Below are 17,781 nucleotides of genomic sequence, written 5' to 3'. Positions count from 1 at the left end.
CCTCATAAAATGAGTTAGGGAAGAGTCCCTGTTTTTTTTATTTTTTGAAATAGATTCAGAAGGAATGGTACCATTTCCTCTTTGCACCTCTGATAGAGTTTTGGTGTGAATCCATCTGCTCCTGGGTTTTTTTCAATTGGTAGGCTATTAATTACTGCCTCAATTTCAGAACTTGTTATTGGTCTATTCATGGATTCGACTTCTTCCTGGTTTAGTCTTGGGAGAGTGTATGCATACAGGAATTTATCCATTTCTTTTAGATTTTCAAGTTAATTTGTGTAGAGGTGCTTACAGTATTCTCTGATGGTTGTTTGTATTTCTGTGTGATCAGTGGTAATATCCTTTTTATCATTTTTTTATTGTGTCTATCAGATTCTTCTCTCTTTTTAATTAGTCTGGCTAGTGGCCTATTTTCTTAATCTTAACAAAAAACATCTCCTGGATTCACTGATTTTTTTGAAGGGTTTTTAATGTTTCCGTCTACTTCAGTTCTGCTCTGATCTTAGTTATTTCTTGTATTCTGCTGGCTTTTGAAATTTTTTACTCTTGTTTCTCTAGTTCTTTTAATTGTGATGTTAGGTTGTCAGTTTCAGATCTTATCCCCTTTCCAATGGGGGCATTTCGTGCTATAAATTTCCCTCTTAACACTGCTATAAATTTCCCTCTTAACACTGCTTTAGCTGTGTCCCAGACATTCTGTTAGGTGGTCTCTTTGTTCTTGTTGGGTTCAAAGACCTTCTTTATTTCTGTCTTAATTCCATTATTTACCTAGTAATCATTCAGGAGCAGATTGTTCTGTTTTCATGTAGTTGTGTGGTTTTGAGTGAGTTTCTTAATCCTGAGTTCTAATTTAATTGCACTGTGGTCTGAGGGACTGTTTGTTATGATTTCCATTCTTTTGCATTTGCTGAGTGTTTTACTTCCAATTATGTGGTTCATTTTAGAATAAGTACTATGTGGCGCTGAGAAGAATGTATATTCTGTTGATGTGGAGTGGAGGGTTCTGTAGGTGTCTATTAGATCCACTTGGTCCAGAGTTGAGTTCAAGTCATGAATATCCTTGTTAATTTTCTGTCTGGTTGATCTAATATTGACAGTGGGGTCAATAATAGTGGGATTATTATTGTCTGGGAGTCTAAGTCTCTTTGTAGGTCTCTAAGAACTTGTTTTATGAATCTGGGTGCTTCTGGATTGGGTTCATATATATTTAGGATAGTTAACTCTTGTTGCATTGATCTTTTAACTATTATGTAATTCCCTTCTTTGTCTTTTTTGATATTTGTTGGTTTAAAGTCTGTTTTATCAGAGACTCGAATGGCAACTTCTGCTTTTTTTCTTCCCCTATCCGTTTGCTTGGTAAATATTCCTCCATCCCTTGATTTTGAGCTTATGTGTGTCTTTGCATGTGAGATGGGTCTCCTGAATACAGTACACTAATGGGTCTTGACTCTTTATCCAATTTGGCATGCCTTTTCTTGTGATGAAAGTTTTGTTGCTTGTTACCCTTATGGGTAGTTAGGAGTTGGTAAGCTGAATTTCATGGACAGGGGAATTATTGCTGTTATAGGCATATTGGTCCCTATGCAGATGGCAAAAACCACCAGCTGATTTATATGGCAAATTTACTCAGAATTTTTTCCAGTCTATTATTAGAAATACATTATTTCCTAGATATGTTACCACAGATTGTGAGACACCATAACAAAATCTTGATGGATGTTTTTACTAAATACTGCATGAGTGCATGTGTGGATATGTGTGTATGATGTGATAGAGAAAAGGTAGGCAGGTGACCATTAGGAGACCTGACAGGAAGAAAGGAGAAAACAAGAAAGAATCAAAACATGTAACTTTATGAATTACAAGGTATTTTATTTTGCTTATCTCTAATAAAGAAGGATTTCATTCAGATCCTGAGTTTGGTTCACCTCAATCAGTAGCAGCAATTTCTAGTTGTATTTGGCCCATGAAGACAAAAAAGCTGTAATTTTTCATATTTCCTCCTTCAGAAAGGGTGCTACATGGAGGGAGCTTCTTATAAAAAAGAATCAATAGTTAGAGGGAACTTTCATTTTAGAGAGGTTAAGATCAACCTAAGCCAAATATGACTGAGATATAACTTTTTCTCATGGGACACATTATGATTTCAAATGAAATATACTTTTTCCCTTGGAATGAACAACCTTTACTTGTGAGAAAACTGTCCAAGGTGAAGACAGAAAATGTGTGACCTTAGGAAATGCTATAGCTCTACAGCTGGTGCGGAAAATTCCATTTGGGATATTTGGTCCAATTTGGCATCACGATTTCAACGTCATCTACTTGCAGACACTGCAAGTGTAAATACATCTGTTGCTTATTTATGGAGCCTAAATTTAAAATAAGAGAACACAGAAGGTTTGGTCTGATAATTTTCTGAAATGAAGAATTTATTTTTGAAATCTTAACTGGAGGTCATACCCTGTTCTTGATCTCATTTAAACTGCACGGAAGTAATTTTTACCCCTCTGAAACCATCTACTCACAACCCTTGTCTTTAGGAAATGCTTCTCTCTCTCTTTGATTGATGTGCACACTCATCATTTGTTCCACATCCCCCCACACAAGCCTTTTTGTGATTGAAAGGGGGCTTGAGTGACAACTGTGACCTGGGCTTCAGGCTGTCTGTTCCTGCTTTATAGATGGGGCTGCCAACAGCCTGACATGTGCAATTTGTTTTCTGGGCACTTTAATTTCAAGTTTTTTATTTTTGCCGAAATTATTTTATTTTGGATTGTTCTCTTGTCCTCTTTTGATAATTTGTTTTTTGTATAACTTAGTGATTGCACACTTTTGTTAATTTCTACTGAGTTGTAGAGGGGCAATATTCTCCTATACTTTTTTTTTTTTTTAGACGGAGGTTCGCTCTTGTTACCCAGGCTGGAGTGCAATGGCGCGATCTCGGCTCACCACAACCTCCGCCTCCTGGGTTCAGGCAATTCTCCTGCCTCAGCCTCCCGAGTAGCTGGGATTACAGGCACGCGCCACCATGCCCAGCTAATTTTTTGTATTTGTAGTAGAGACGGGGTTTCACCATGTTGACCAGGATGGTCTCGATCTCTTAACCTCGTGATCCACCCGCCTCGGCCTCCCAAAGTGCTGGGATTACAGGCTTGAGCCACCGCGCCCGGCCTTCTCCTATACTTTTAATGACTTTTTTGATTATAAAAGAATACAAATGTATGGCTTTCTTTAAAAGGGGTACCAAAGATTAAAAAATAGAATGTAAAATTTCACATCTCTTCCCCGTGTTCCCTTAATCAGATGCAATTATAGCAAATTACATGTATATATACTTTTTCTCTATGCACACTTTTTAAGTAAAAGAATAAACATGCTCAGTTTTTCCCACTATTTGGTAACCATATGACCTTATGTCAGTAAAAAAATAAACTATCAGTTCCTAGAATTGCAGTGTCAAGGTGTATCTGCATTTAAAAGTTTGGAAGATCTTGACCTATATCTTCCTAACACTAATTTATGTACTATCAAAAGTTTATAAGAGGGTTGTTTTTTCCACTTCCTAACAAGCAAAGGTGTACTAATCATCTTTGTCACTGTAGTGGATGAAAATGGCATTTCATGGTTTTAATTTGCATTTGCTTCATTTTTACAGACATTAAACATCTTTCTATATACTTGTTGACCGTATGCGTTTATTTCCCTGTCAAATAGACTTTTGTAACCTTTGTTCACTATTCTCGTTTTGATCATTTTCAAATTGATTTGAGAGACCTCCTTTTTTTTTTTTTTTTTTTGAGACGGAGTTTCGCTCTTGTTACCCAGGCTGGAGTGCAATGGCGCAATCTCGGCTCACCGCAACCTCCGCCCCCTGGGTTCAGGCAATTCTCCTGCCTCAGCCTCCTGAGTAGCTGGGATTACAGGCACGCGCCACCGTGCCCATCTAATTTTTTGTAATTTTTAGTAGAGACGGGGTTTCTCCATGTTGACCAGGATGGTCTCGATCTGTTGACCTCGTGATCCACCTGCCTCGGCCTCCCAAAGTGCTGGGATTACAGGCTTGAGCCAACGCGCCTGGCCGAGAGGCCTCCTTTTATACTAGAGAAATTAGGCCTTTGACATAATGGTTGCCATTTTTGGTTAAATTTTAATGCTTAATATTTTGTGTATGGTACTATTCTCAGATCAACTTTTTAAAGATTTTGACATAAGAAATCTTCCTTTAGAGTTTTTGCATTTCATATTATACCTAGAAAACCTTCTTTCATTAAAAAATATATAAATACATTTACCATTATTGGTCTCTGGATCTCCAATGACTTGCTTCCCTCTCTCTCTTCCTTCTTTTCTCCTTCCTTTTTAAACTTCATTCTAACATTTAAATATTTATTTCACCTGGAATATATTTTGACATAAAAAGTAAGGCAGCGATCCATGTTTTTCCTTAAATGGTTGACTAGTTGTTCTATATAATTTATTGAATTATTCATGTTTTCTCCACTCCATTAAAATGACACTATCAATTTCTAAAAATGAATTATTTAGCCTGAACTTTTAAAAATGGATTTTTGTCTTAGTCTTCTTGGGATGCCACAACAAAATATCATAGAGTTGGTGGCTTAAACAACAGGCATTTATTTCTTACACTTGTGGAGGCTAGAATATGAGCTAAGGATTGCAGCCTGCTTGGGTTCTCGTGAAGTCTCTCTTCTTGGCTTGAAGACATGTAAATACTGCTAGATGCAGGAAGGAATGTTATACCTTTTTAACACTAATTCCATCATGGGGCCTCATACTATGACCTCACTGAAACATAATTACCTCCCAAAGGCCCTACCCCATTGCAAGTTAGGGCTTGAACCTAAGATTTTTGGGGAAATACCAATGTTTAGTCTGTATTTATTCCCTTTTTTTTTTTTTTTAGATGATATCTTGATCTGTCCCCAGGCTAGAGTGTAGTGGCACTGTCTTGGCTCATGCAACCTCTGCCTTCCAGGTTCAAGCGATTACCCTGCCTCAGCCTCTCCAGTAGCTGGGACTACAGGTGCGCGCCACCATGCCCGGCTAATTTTTTGTACTTTTAAAGTAGAAATGGGGTTTCACCATGTTGGCCAGGGTGGTCTCGATCTCCTGAACTTGTGGTCCATCTGCCCTGGCCTTCCAAAGTGCTGGGCTTGCAGGTGTGAGCCACTGCGCCCGGCTCAGTCTGTACTGATTTCTAAGAGGCATTAAATCAAAGTTATCAGATGCGTTCAAGCAGAAAAAAAGCCTTATTCCATTCCTTCAAAATCTATTGGTCTCATATTACATTCCAGTCAAGATGCTCCAAAAATGAATCTGCCAATTTCCATTGACAAGTAACTCCTGGTCTTTGTGGCAACACAAAATATACCGACAATTGCAACACAGTGTGTTAACAAGGATAAGAAAGCTGTGCATTCATTCAGCAATCAACTTGACAAGGTGCCTGCGGAGAGGGGCATTTTGAACTTCATCCTGTGGTATCGGGAAGGGCCTTCCTGGGGCAGTTTCTCTTCTGTGCCTTGAGGAATGTCTAGGATGACCTTTCTAGGGTAAAACATGCCCAGCATAATGACCAGAAAGAACTTAAATGAATATACTTCTGCCCCAACTTACGATAATTCTAATACCCAATAAATGTCACATGTAAATACTGCTAGATGCAGGAAGGAATGTTATGAAATCTAGTGGTTGTTAGGAGTTCACAGGCTCATCTACAGGAGAGCTTTCCATTAAATGTGAACTAAAAATAAAACTTGAGGGACTTGTGAATTTCCTACTGGAATGTATTATCACTCCTTCTCAAAGGTTCCTCATTAAAAAAAAATATTTCCAGGAATAGTGATGGATAATTAAGAAAAACAAATTTCTGTTCTGCAGGGTATGATAGGGTCCAATTCTGCCTGAGAAACTAGTGAGCCATATAAATATTGTATCTGGGTCAACAAACAGCTGTTCAAAAATATCTGTGGTATTTGCTGTTTACTTTGATTGCCTTGGATAATAGTCACTAGGCAACAGGATGGTTTGCTCTGTTGTGCATGGCAGCCGTTAGGTAAGTTGTTATATAACATGCCAAGGCCTGCTGTCCATCGCTGAGACCGACTGAACTGAACAGTCATGCAGGGAAGTGTGGACGCATAGCCTTCGGGTGAGGGCACTTAGCATTCTCCAGTACGTTCCACAAATATATTAGTAACGTAACTCATTTACTTTGATTAAGATGAGTTATGGCAGATTAAGGGGAAATAAATTTTTAAGGCTGAATATGTGTCTTACCTATGTCTGCAAATGTCTAGGAAAAGTAACGTGTGAATGTCTTAGAGACCATATTTTTTTCTGCTACAGTATAATATGTATGAATCTGGTAACCAGAAAAATCCTGGCAGGGCACAAGGCAGTATTTTTTTTTGGTGTATTTTTCATTGAAAATAAGCGTTTAAAATAATCCAGCAGTCACAAGTATAAAGCTTAATGCATTTCACAAACTGACCTTTAAAACTGGCACTCAGCTCAATAAACAAAATGTGACCCTCATGGAAACAGTTCCAACCACACCGCAGGCTTGGGGGTGGGAATATTTCATGGTGAGGCAAAGGGGGCACAGAATAAAAGAAGTTAAGGACTCCCAGTCCAGAAGAGAGTCTTTCCATCTCTTCTTCTCCAAGACAGAAATGTTCTCAATATTCACAAAAGAACACATGGAGGATGAAAGTGTTTCCAGCCATTCCTGGGGGACACAGGTGCAGAACTGGAGCGCCTCATTTTGAGTGCTTGTGTGTACTCTGCCCAAGAAACACCTACAACTGATGAACCTGTCTGCTGAAAACCACAATTTGAGCATCTTGAAGCAGAGTAAGAATGCTGCACAATTAATATCTCAATAGAGGACAACTCAAGAAATGACTCGTCTGATGTGGGCACCGGCTCATGTGTCGAACATAGAAGCAGATCAACGGAGCAGGATGAGAACAGCAGAAAAGGAAACGGAAGAGACCTTTTTCAGAAGAGTATTCCAGGGCCCTAAAAAGGAGCAATTGTTAGTTCATTAAACACACACACACACATGCACGCACACACACACACACACACCAGAAATCACACAGTCATCCTCTCTATTATTGTATTTTGTGTATATATTTTTGATTCATGTATTTACAGAAACTGGTCATTTTATAATATAAGTTCTGTTTTTAACAGTCTTTTCTTTCCAATGTTCAAAATGTTCTTAAGTTTTCAAAAAGCAGCTTTCCTGTTGCTTTTTAAAGTCGTCAATTAAAAACGATTTCCAGCTGTATTAGTCAGGGTTGTCTGGAGGGACAGAACTAATGGAATATATATATTTTCCATTATATATATATATTCACACATGTATATATATACACACACACACAAATAAATGTCATATATATCTGAATGTGTATATATATACACAAATCCATATATATATATATATACACACACACAAATAAATGTCATATATATCTGAATGTGTGTATATATATACACAAATCCATATATATATATATATATATATATACACACACACACACAAGTAAATGTCATATATATATGAGTTTTTTCAGCATTGACTCACATAACCACAAGGTCCCACAATAGGCTGGCTGTCTGCAGGCTGAGAAGCAAGGAGAGCCAGGGCGAGTTCCAATATGTTCTTTAATAAAATAGACAAAGACATCGATGCAAGAGCTATGCTGATAGAAGGAATCAAAGCTCTTCATCAGAGAGAACATTTGATTCAGGCAAACAGTTAATTCGGGAAGGAAACTGTGCTCATTGTTTTCTTAATTCTGTTACTCATCCAAAGCAGGAAGTACATTTATGATTTAACCGCAGAAGTACTAAATTAAAGGGTGCTATTCCAATATTTTTTAAACATATTAAACTACTCAAAACAAGCTTTTATTTTGTTATCAGTTTTTGGTTATATTAAGAATTTATTACTATCATTTAGAACATAATTACACTTTAGAGATAAGGAATTTTACTATATGTTAGAGTAGAAACTTTAATTATCTATACTAAGAAGACATGATAAAATTATACCTTTAAGCAATAATTACAGTACTAAGGAATCTAGTACCCAATGTTCTTTAGAATTCTAATCTGTAATGTTAGTTAAAACAACAATGTATTTTAAGACATTTGGGTAAAAAGTACACTCTTGAGTAACAAGGATTTTTAGAATGCGTTTATTGGGGTCAAAGGAATAAATTTAAAATTACAACATTAATAGACATTGCATATTTATAAATCAAGAACAATTTACTAAGTACTTCTGTGGTTTATTGCAGTGAATTCAAATATTTATAAATCTGTACAATCAATTGAGATATTAAGGAGAACAAACGCCTTAAAAATGTCAGACTTAAGAACACCCAGTTTAGCCTGACACTTGGCTTCATTTAAGCTTTGTTAAACTTGATTGTGGTTTCCTGTCAGTTTTGTTCTTCACTCTTCTTTCTGTCTTCCTTTTCCCTTCCCTTTTCCCTCCCTCCTTCCCTCTCTCCCCCATATTCCCTCTTTCTTTCTTGACAATTTTTTATCTGTTCAACATTTTCAGCATCTTGCGGTTCTGGGGAAAGATGATTCATGCATCTGTTTCTCAGTATCTCAGTCTCACAGATCAGAGTGTATGGTTTTGTGTTTGTCAAGAAATAAAAGTCTGTAGGAACAAGAATCTACTCCATTGACAACTTTACTTGAGTAAAAGAAGTTTCAAAACCAAGTCTACCAAGTCCCAAATTGCAACACATCAGCTGAGGAGTTCTTGGCTACTATAGCTTTTGTAAAACACAAATAGTACAAAAATTTATGACAAACCAACCTTGTTTAAAGTTGGACCTAAATATAGATGTGAAGCCATTCTTCTTGCCTTGGACCTAAATATAGATGTGAAGTCCAAGGTCACCTCAGCGTTTTTGTAGGGAAATTTCCACATTATAGGAGGTTTTCCTTTGATTTAGGTATGTTAAAAAATATGACAGAAAAGTGTTCTTTAAATCCTAAATTATCTTTAAAAGAAAACAGAAGAGTATTCTTTAAGCTATTAATTAAGACACTTTTCATTCAGATTGACTAAGAACTCCCACCTGAAGACATTGAGTGTAAAAGATAGGACAAAATTAGGAATATCGCCTTATTGGAAACAATGCTCAAAAAAGCATTAAATTAGGTTGGTGCAAAAGTAATTGTGGTTTTGCCATTAAATGTCACAGTTAAACCTGGTTCCCCATGGGCTACCATCCATCAGAGCTGGATTTAAATTCCATGTCCTCCTCAAAGCCTTGTCTGATCAACCAAAATCAATTCCGTCCACCCTTATAATCCTAGCTACTTTCTCTTACAGGCATTGCTACATTTTGCCCTCTGTTAAAAAATTATTTTATTAATCTCTGAATCCCTCAGTATATGAGTGGGCATGAGAGGCAAAGTTGTCAATATAAGCATAACGTGTCAGGGTTGCTGGAGGGGCAGTGACCCTGCACACTCTAGTGCACACTTGCAGGTGGGAGGCAGCCCCCTGGGCCCTGAACTGAGAAACCTAGGGAGTCCTAACTTTGAGAAAAGGTTTTCAGGAGGTATTTGCTTTTCATTTACACCGTTTTTCAAGAGTCTTGCTAATTTCAAGCAGTGTACTTTATATTTTCTTGTGAAAATATTTTCTCAGTAGCATTTTTTGTCATTAGTCCAAGTAAGATTAATTAAAATGCATGCATGTTTGGCCTTGTTAAGAAGTTTTGAGACAGATTATTTTAAGACAACTCTGCCATGTTTAAAGCAAGATCACAGATAGAAATTGTATACTTTATTAATCAACTGTATAGTATGTAAACATGGCTTTTAATTGATCTTTCTTAAAAAGGGACGTTCCCAGAAAGAAAATATTATAGTTATTCTTATCACCCTCTTCCCCACCCCGTGATGTTTTAGTGGGATCTTTAAATCACAAGTTGTCGTGGATTCAGTTCTTTTCATTTTTAAATTGGCCACACATCCCTTTCTGATTGACGTTCCATCACTCATTATAGAATGGCTACCAAGTCTGGAAACATGGGTAAATACACAATTGATGAATTATTGATATTACACTAAGATATGTGATAAATAATACATCTTTATTTCTAGACTTTGTGGTCATCCTGTATAATGAATATTTTTCCATGTATAATAACACATTGTTCAAACTGTTCTTAAATCCAAGTATACTTCTTCAAGCCATATATTTATTTTTTACTACTACTTTTGTAAATGTCACAGTATAATATGTGTTTTTTAAAATTAAAGTGAGCATTTATGATACACATTTAAACTAACACTTTTTTTTTCCTGAATACTAAAGTAACACATGCCTATTGTGAGGAAATGTAAAAATATAAGAATGTACAAAGAAGGGGGACTATCTTGTATAATGAATTACCAGATAGTATCCATCACTTGTATAACTATATTGCAGTATTTTTCTATGGATATATTTTTTCATATTTATGATTTTTTAAATAAAATTTATATACTTTTTCTTGATAATATGTCATAAATGTTTCTTTATAATTAAAATATTTTGCAGGCATACTTTTAAATTCTTACATAGTTGCACGCAATATAGGATATTTATATTTCATAATCAATTTAAATATTCCTCTATTTTGAACATCTAGGTTGGTTCAGTTATTTTACTCTTATAAAGAATGGCAATGATGATCTTTGTATGTAAAACTTTCCTGATCTAAAGCATGTGCATATTTTTAAGACTCCAAGTAAAAAATGCCAAAGCATTTCCTAGCAAGACTGGTCTAATTTATAATTCTACTTATTTTAATACTGAGAATACTAACATAATACTAGCAATACTAATGCTAAGAATAAATAATAGTTATATTAAGAATAATGTATTTATAAAAACATTCTAATTTGTTAAAAGAAAAATAACATCTTGTCAGTTTAATTGATAGGTCGAACACTTTTTTCTTAAACGTACTTGTTACTTATATTTTCTTAACTGTGAATTTCTTGCTTGTGTCTTTTGTATAATGAGATTTTGTGATCATTTATCAATTTAAATTAAGAATGCAACCCTTTGCCATATTCATTGTAAATATTTACTCAGTTTTATATGTTTCTTGCTTTTTGAATGATACTTTTTAGACACACACATTTTACATTTCTAGGAAAGCGAATACACTGATATTTTCCTTTCTGATACTTCCAATGCTTTCAAGTTTAGAGAGTCCTCTTGATTTCAAGATCAGATATTAGTCTTTTAAAAAATTAAGTTAAATTAGAATTTTACATAGAACTGTTCTGTCTCCCATAACTTAATTTGGAATGTGCTTTTAAATCAGATTTGGAAATGTAGATAAAGTCTTTGAGCTTATGTAAAAAATAAAATGTAATGCTAAGTTTCTGACAGCACTTGATGATTATGATTAAATGTTCAAATGTAATATATATATATAATATGTGTTTATATATGTAGTCAATTTCACATTGTCTATTTCAGACTTTAAAGGACCAAATTATGTCCATATTCTACAGATTTTTAGAAGTACAATGAGTTTCTAGGAAAAGTAACTGTGAGGGCAGTTATTAGGTGATCTGTCTGAGTCCTATTTCTCAGCTTGTTTTGCAGCTGTTTCACTTGATTTTAGAGTGAAGCTCTCTAGTTATTATTGGCTAAACTAACTCAGTGGTGGGTCAATGGTCACTGTTCTTGCAGACATGAAATGAAGCTTAATTTTCTGAAGAAGCCACTGTCACTGATATGAAATGGCATTCTAGTGACATTTTCTTCTCAGAAGTTAGTGCTGCTGCCTGTGTTCAGAAATTTAATCTGAAACCCAGTGGGCAAGTGCTCCGACAGGGGTTAAGAATAATGAGTCATCCGGGTGCCAACATCTGTTTCAAGTTGGAAATTGATGCACTGTTATTTAAAAAAAAGGACTTCTGGCTTTTCACAAATGAATAATTAGCATCTCACTGCTTTAAGAATTTGAAAAATGTTTTTATTTTGCTATAGTTGAGTATATAGTGATGAAATTCTCAAAATTACTTTGAATTTGTGGGAAGAACGTAACATTATTTGCATTCTGAATCATTTTCCCCTGGAAATTGAAGTTAATTTAAAGGAAATTTTATAGGTCCAGGCACATGTTGGATGAATGTCCCTGAAGATGATTCTTTTATTCTATTTAGATGACTAAATTTATGACTCTATGATGCAGACCAGGAGGTGTTTCTTTGGTGGTAAGGCTAAGCCCCAACCTCAGACCCTTCCGGGCCAAGGTTATAGAATGACTATTGCACAGATAGAGCAAGAGTAGGAAAACGTCCCAGACAGGTAGCAGCAGCTCTATTTAACTTTCTGTCGTTCTATTTCCAAGGTAGGTAGCAGTAAACACTCTAATGAAGAAAATAAACCTTAGGAATGGAAAGATTCCAAATAGTTGTATAAAAAGTGAAATGTCTACTTCATTACCCAACCACTTTTAAATGGTAAGATTTGAGGTATTATGCAGATGAAATGTTTGAGTCAATCTATTTGTTTTTATGTGGCTGTAGTCTTAAAGTGGCAGAATAATAAATATTTTTGTTGATTCTATTCTTGATTGACAACTTATTGTTTTGGTAAATATAGATTATCTGTGAAAAAAACCAAACTACTGATAACTTCAAACAATGAGTTCTCTTTATTATCTTCAGCACTCCCCTATCACTCACTTTACTTATTCCATTGTAAATATTGTAAATACCTTAAGAATTTACAGTATTCTCAAGGCTGGGCATGGTGGCTCACACCTGAAATCCCAGCACTTTGGGAGGCCAAGACAGGTGAATTGCTTGAGCCCAAGAGTTTGAGACAAGCCTGGGCAACATAGTGAAAACCTGTCCCTACAAAAAAATACCAAAATTAACAGGGTGTGGTGGCATACACCTGTAGTCCCAATTACTTGGGAGGCTGAGTTGCTAGGATTGCTTAAGCCTGGGAGGTGGAGGTTGCAGTGAGCTGAGTGACAGAGCAAGACTCTGTATAAAATAAATAAATATATATGTATATATACATACATATATGTGTGAGTGTCTGTATGTGTATGTGTATATATATATATACATATATGTGTATATATATATATATATATATATAATTTTCTTAGAAATCTAGTTTGTGGGAAAAAAAACTAAAGCTCCAAAATAATTATCAATTTTGCTGTCTAACTTCAATTACTGTAAAATCTATTTTATTAATTACTGGTTAAATTTGCTCTAAATTATTCTAAACAAAGAATTTGAATACTAGCAGCTACGAATTGATTAAGCTTCAGGATCTAGAACTCATTTAGTGATGCGTATATGCTTGTTTGTACACATGGTATCTTTTTCCTCTTACTCATTTCAGGTATTAAATTCCCTCAGGGTGTTCCAGAGAAGTTTCCATTATTCTTTCAGCAGTTAGACAACTGCTTCCGGCTAAGCACCAGCTTATTCCACCAGTGGGAAAAAGGTTTTTCTTCCTATGATTCTAGCAGTTTACTCATCAATCTTGGTTCAGCAAGTTGTTGGGCATGAAAAATTGGTTGGCTGAAAATACTCTCTAGCTTTTGGTATATTTGTTGCCTTAAAAGCAGCAATAACAATGACGATAATAACAACAAAAAACTAGAGAATTTTGACTATATGTCCTCTCAGAAAAAGTCCGAAAGAAAAAACAGGTTTTCTTTTTGGTTTGGTTTAAGAAGAAGTGAGTGTCAACCTTAATAACAAGCAGAGGGATGCTCTGTTAAAGAAAATACTTATTTTCTTGAAATAGGGCATTGCAAAGGGAATATGTGTGCCACAGTAAACTGTGTGCATATTCAGGGAGGTAAAAGAAGAAAAAGCTTTTTAAAATAAAAATGAGAAAGTTTACATAATTGTTTTTAGGTAATTATCCTTGGCTAAAAAAGTCAATAACTTTGGTGGGTTGAGGTTGGACAGGTAGTTGCTGGGCAGGTGTCCTTTGAGAAGTATATTTTTGTGTAAGGTCGCCATGGTCTTTGTGCAAAGTTGTGGTTTTGCAGTCTTTTGTGATAGTTGTTGCTATTGGTTATTTATGCATAAGAATCCTTCCTTCTGGAATTTCCCCACTGTATTTGCTAGAATTTTAAACACAAGTTACTCCATTTTCACTCTAACAGTGTTCATGGGAGTGTGGGAGTTAAAGAATACTAATACTCTAGTTTTTCTAAGCTCAAGATTGAATTTAAAGTGACTTAAAATATGAAAATGAAATTATCATTTTTGGTGGGATCTGTACAAAATGCTATTTTTCTTTTTCAAAGGATACTTGCAAAATAAATTTGAAAGTTAGCATTTATAGATTTTCTATAGTTAGTGAAATTATCTGTTTGCAATCCAAACATCTCTGGGTAATTAAAGAAATTAAGGAAACAACCCCATTTACAATAGCTATGGAAAGGACTCAGGAATGAACTTAGCCAAGGAGGTGAAAGACTTGTACACCAAAATTTAGAAAACATTGATGAAAGAAATTAAGGTGTACACAAATAAATTGAGAGACATCCCATGTTCATGGATAGGAAGAATTAATGTTAAAATGTCTGTACTACTCAAAGTGATTTATAGATTCAACACAATCTCTATTAAAATCCCAATGGCATTTTTTCAAACAAATAGGAAAACAATCCTAAAGTTCCTGTGGAAACACATGACCCTAAATAGCCAGAGGAATTTTCAGCAAGAAGGGCAGAGTTGGAGGCATTGTACTTCCTGACTTCAAAATATATCCCAAAGCTACAGTAATCAAAACAATATGGTATTGGCATGAAAACAGACAAATAGATCAATTGGAGCAGAATCGGAAATGCCAAAATAAATTCAAGCATATACCATCAGCTGATTTTCAACAAGGGTGCCAAAATACACAATGAGGAAGGGATAGTCTTTTCAATAATTACTGTTGGAAAAACTGATCAACACATGCAAAAGAATGAAACTGGACTTACAACACACACAAAACTCAAGTCAAAATGAACTAAAGACTTAAACTTAAGACCTGAAACTACAAAGCTATTAGAAGAAAACATAAGGGAAAAGCTCCATGACATTGGTCTTGACAAAGTTTTCTTGAATATGACACCAAAAGCAGGGGCAATAAAAGCTGAAACAGATAAGGAGGACTACATCAAACTAGAAAGCTCTTCACAGCAAAGGAAACAACAAAATGCAAAGACAACCTACAGAAGGGAAGAAAATATTTGCAATCATATATCTGAAAAAGGATTAATATCCAAATATATAAGAAAGTCAAACTCAACAGCAAAGATAAAAATAATCTAATTAAAAGTGGGCAAAAGATCTGAACAGACATTTCTACAGAGGAGAAATGACTAACAGGTATAGGAAAAAAATGGTTAACACTACTGATCAGGAAAATGTAAATCAAAACCACAATGAGATATCACCACACACATCGTGACTGCTATTATAAACAGTAACAACAACAACAACACTCCCCCACTGGAAAAAAACCCAAAAGAAATCAAGTGTTAGTAACTATGTGGTGAAAAGGGAAATCCTTATATACTATTGGCAGGAATATATATTGGTGCAGCCATTACAGAAACAGTATGGAGATTCCTTGGGAAAAACAAGCAAGCAAAATTACCATGTAGCAGTCTCACTTCTGGGAATATATTCAAAGGAATTGAAATAAGGTTCTCAAAGAGATAACTGCATTCCCATGTTCATGGCAGCATTATTCCCAGTAGCAAGATATGGAATCCACCTTAATGTCCAAGCAGATACATGAATAAAGAAAATATGGTTTTTACATAAAATGAAATATTTTTCAGTCTTAAGAAAATCTAGCTCTCTGCAACAACATGGATGAACATAGAGGACATTATGCTAAGTGAAATAAGCCAAGCACAGTAGGACAAATACTACATGATACCACTTATATGAGGAATCTAAAATAATCAAACTCATAGAGCAGAGAGTAGAAAAGTGGTTTCCATGGGGTATGGAGAGAGGGAAATGGGGAGATTTTAGTTAAAGGGCACAAAGTTTCAGCTATGCAAGATGAATAAGTCCTAGAGATACACTGAATAGTATAATGCCAATTGTTAACAATACTTTATTGTACATGTAAAAATTTTCTACGAGAGTAGATCCTATGTTAAATGTTTTTATAAAAATATATACAGACAGACATACATACATAAAAACTTTTGGAGATGATGGATATGTTCACAGCATAGATTGTGGTGACAATTTCATAGTTGTATATTATCTCTAAACCCATCAGATTTATTAAACAAACATGCACAGCTTTTTGTATATCAATCATATTTCAGTAAGTGGTTTAAAAAGTACAACAGGGCCAGGCGCAGTGGCTTATGCCTGTAATCCCAGCACTTTGGGAGGCCAAGGTGGGCGATCATGAGGTCAGGAGATTGAGACCATTCTGGCCAACATGTTGGAACCCCATCTCTACCAAAGATACAAAAAAATTAGCTGGGCATGGTGGTGCACACTTGTAGTCCCAGCTACTCAGGAGGCTGAAGCAAGAGAATTGCTTGAACCCAGGAGATGGAGATTGCAGTGAGCCGAGATCTGCCATTGCACTACAGCCTGGGTGACAGTGTGAGACTCCATCTCAAAAAAAAAATATATATGTATACAACAGCTGGCTTTCATTCATTATATAGTTGTGTTTAACAAAGTAATAATGTGTGAGTTAAACACAGCTATATAATGAATGAAAGCCAGCTGAATTTTAGTAATGTAAGACAAAGTTAATGGAAAATACTAGAATTCTATAGTCCTTTCTGTGAAACCTTTGGAGCAGATGCATTCAGATATTGGAAAGACACTGTGGTGCATATGCCATGTACTATGTTCCACCCTTACTAGGTTCTACAGCAATGTCCTTTATCAAATACTTTACTATTTCTGCAGCAAAACATGTAAGCATTCATGCTAAATGAAATAAAATAGAAGTTATAAAAATATACATTAGTTCAGGTTAAGTTTTGTCACCCAAAGATTGGAAATAAAAAACAACAGTCTTATAGATCTCTCAGAATTTTTGGATTTAAGAATTCTCAACATGGTATTAGAAATGGTATAAGAAAAAAAATATGCATAGCTTGGTTGATGGGGCTCATAATAACAGATTCAATAGTGACAGAAAAAGTATACACCAGCAAGTGAAAATTATATTAGCTCTCCCTTATAGTGTGTCTATAAGTTTCTATTAGTCATTTCTCAAAGGTTGCACCTAACCCTCAAAGCAACTTTGCACATGTGGACTAATTTATCTCATTTTGTAAATAAGGAGGCTGAGGAAAAGAGAAGTTAAATAATTTGCTGAATGTCAGATAAATCAGACAGATTCCAAGACAAGTTTTTCATATTTCAAAAGCCTTTGCTCTTTCTATACCATAATAATAAGTTAGTGAAAGAAGGCATATTCCCTGAATCAGGAGAAACAGGATCTGAAAACAGGTTTTCAGATGGTGGCTACCAGGATAGATATTTTTCTGTCTTGTTAAAAATCTGATAAACTTCTATTCTTTATTGTAGATATTAACAGAATCATCTCAAACTATATACAAATAAATGAAATAATTATGTGGCTCTGACATAGTTATTTAGACAAGTGAAAGTTGTTCAAGCCATACAATCTCAGAAGGAGGAGTTTAAGCATCTTAAAGATGTGGGTATCTCTAAGCACTGGCA

The sequence above is a fragment of the Callithrix jacchus genome, chromosome 4 (assembly GCF_049354715.1).
Source record: "Callithrix jacchus isolate 240 chromosome 4, calJac240_pri, whole genome shotgun sequence".
Taxonomy (NCBI): domain Eukaryota; kingdom Metazoa; phylum Chordata; class Mammalia; order Primates; family Cebidae; genus Callithrix; species Callithrix jacchus.
This window is presented reverse-complemented; position numbering follows the sequence as displayed.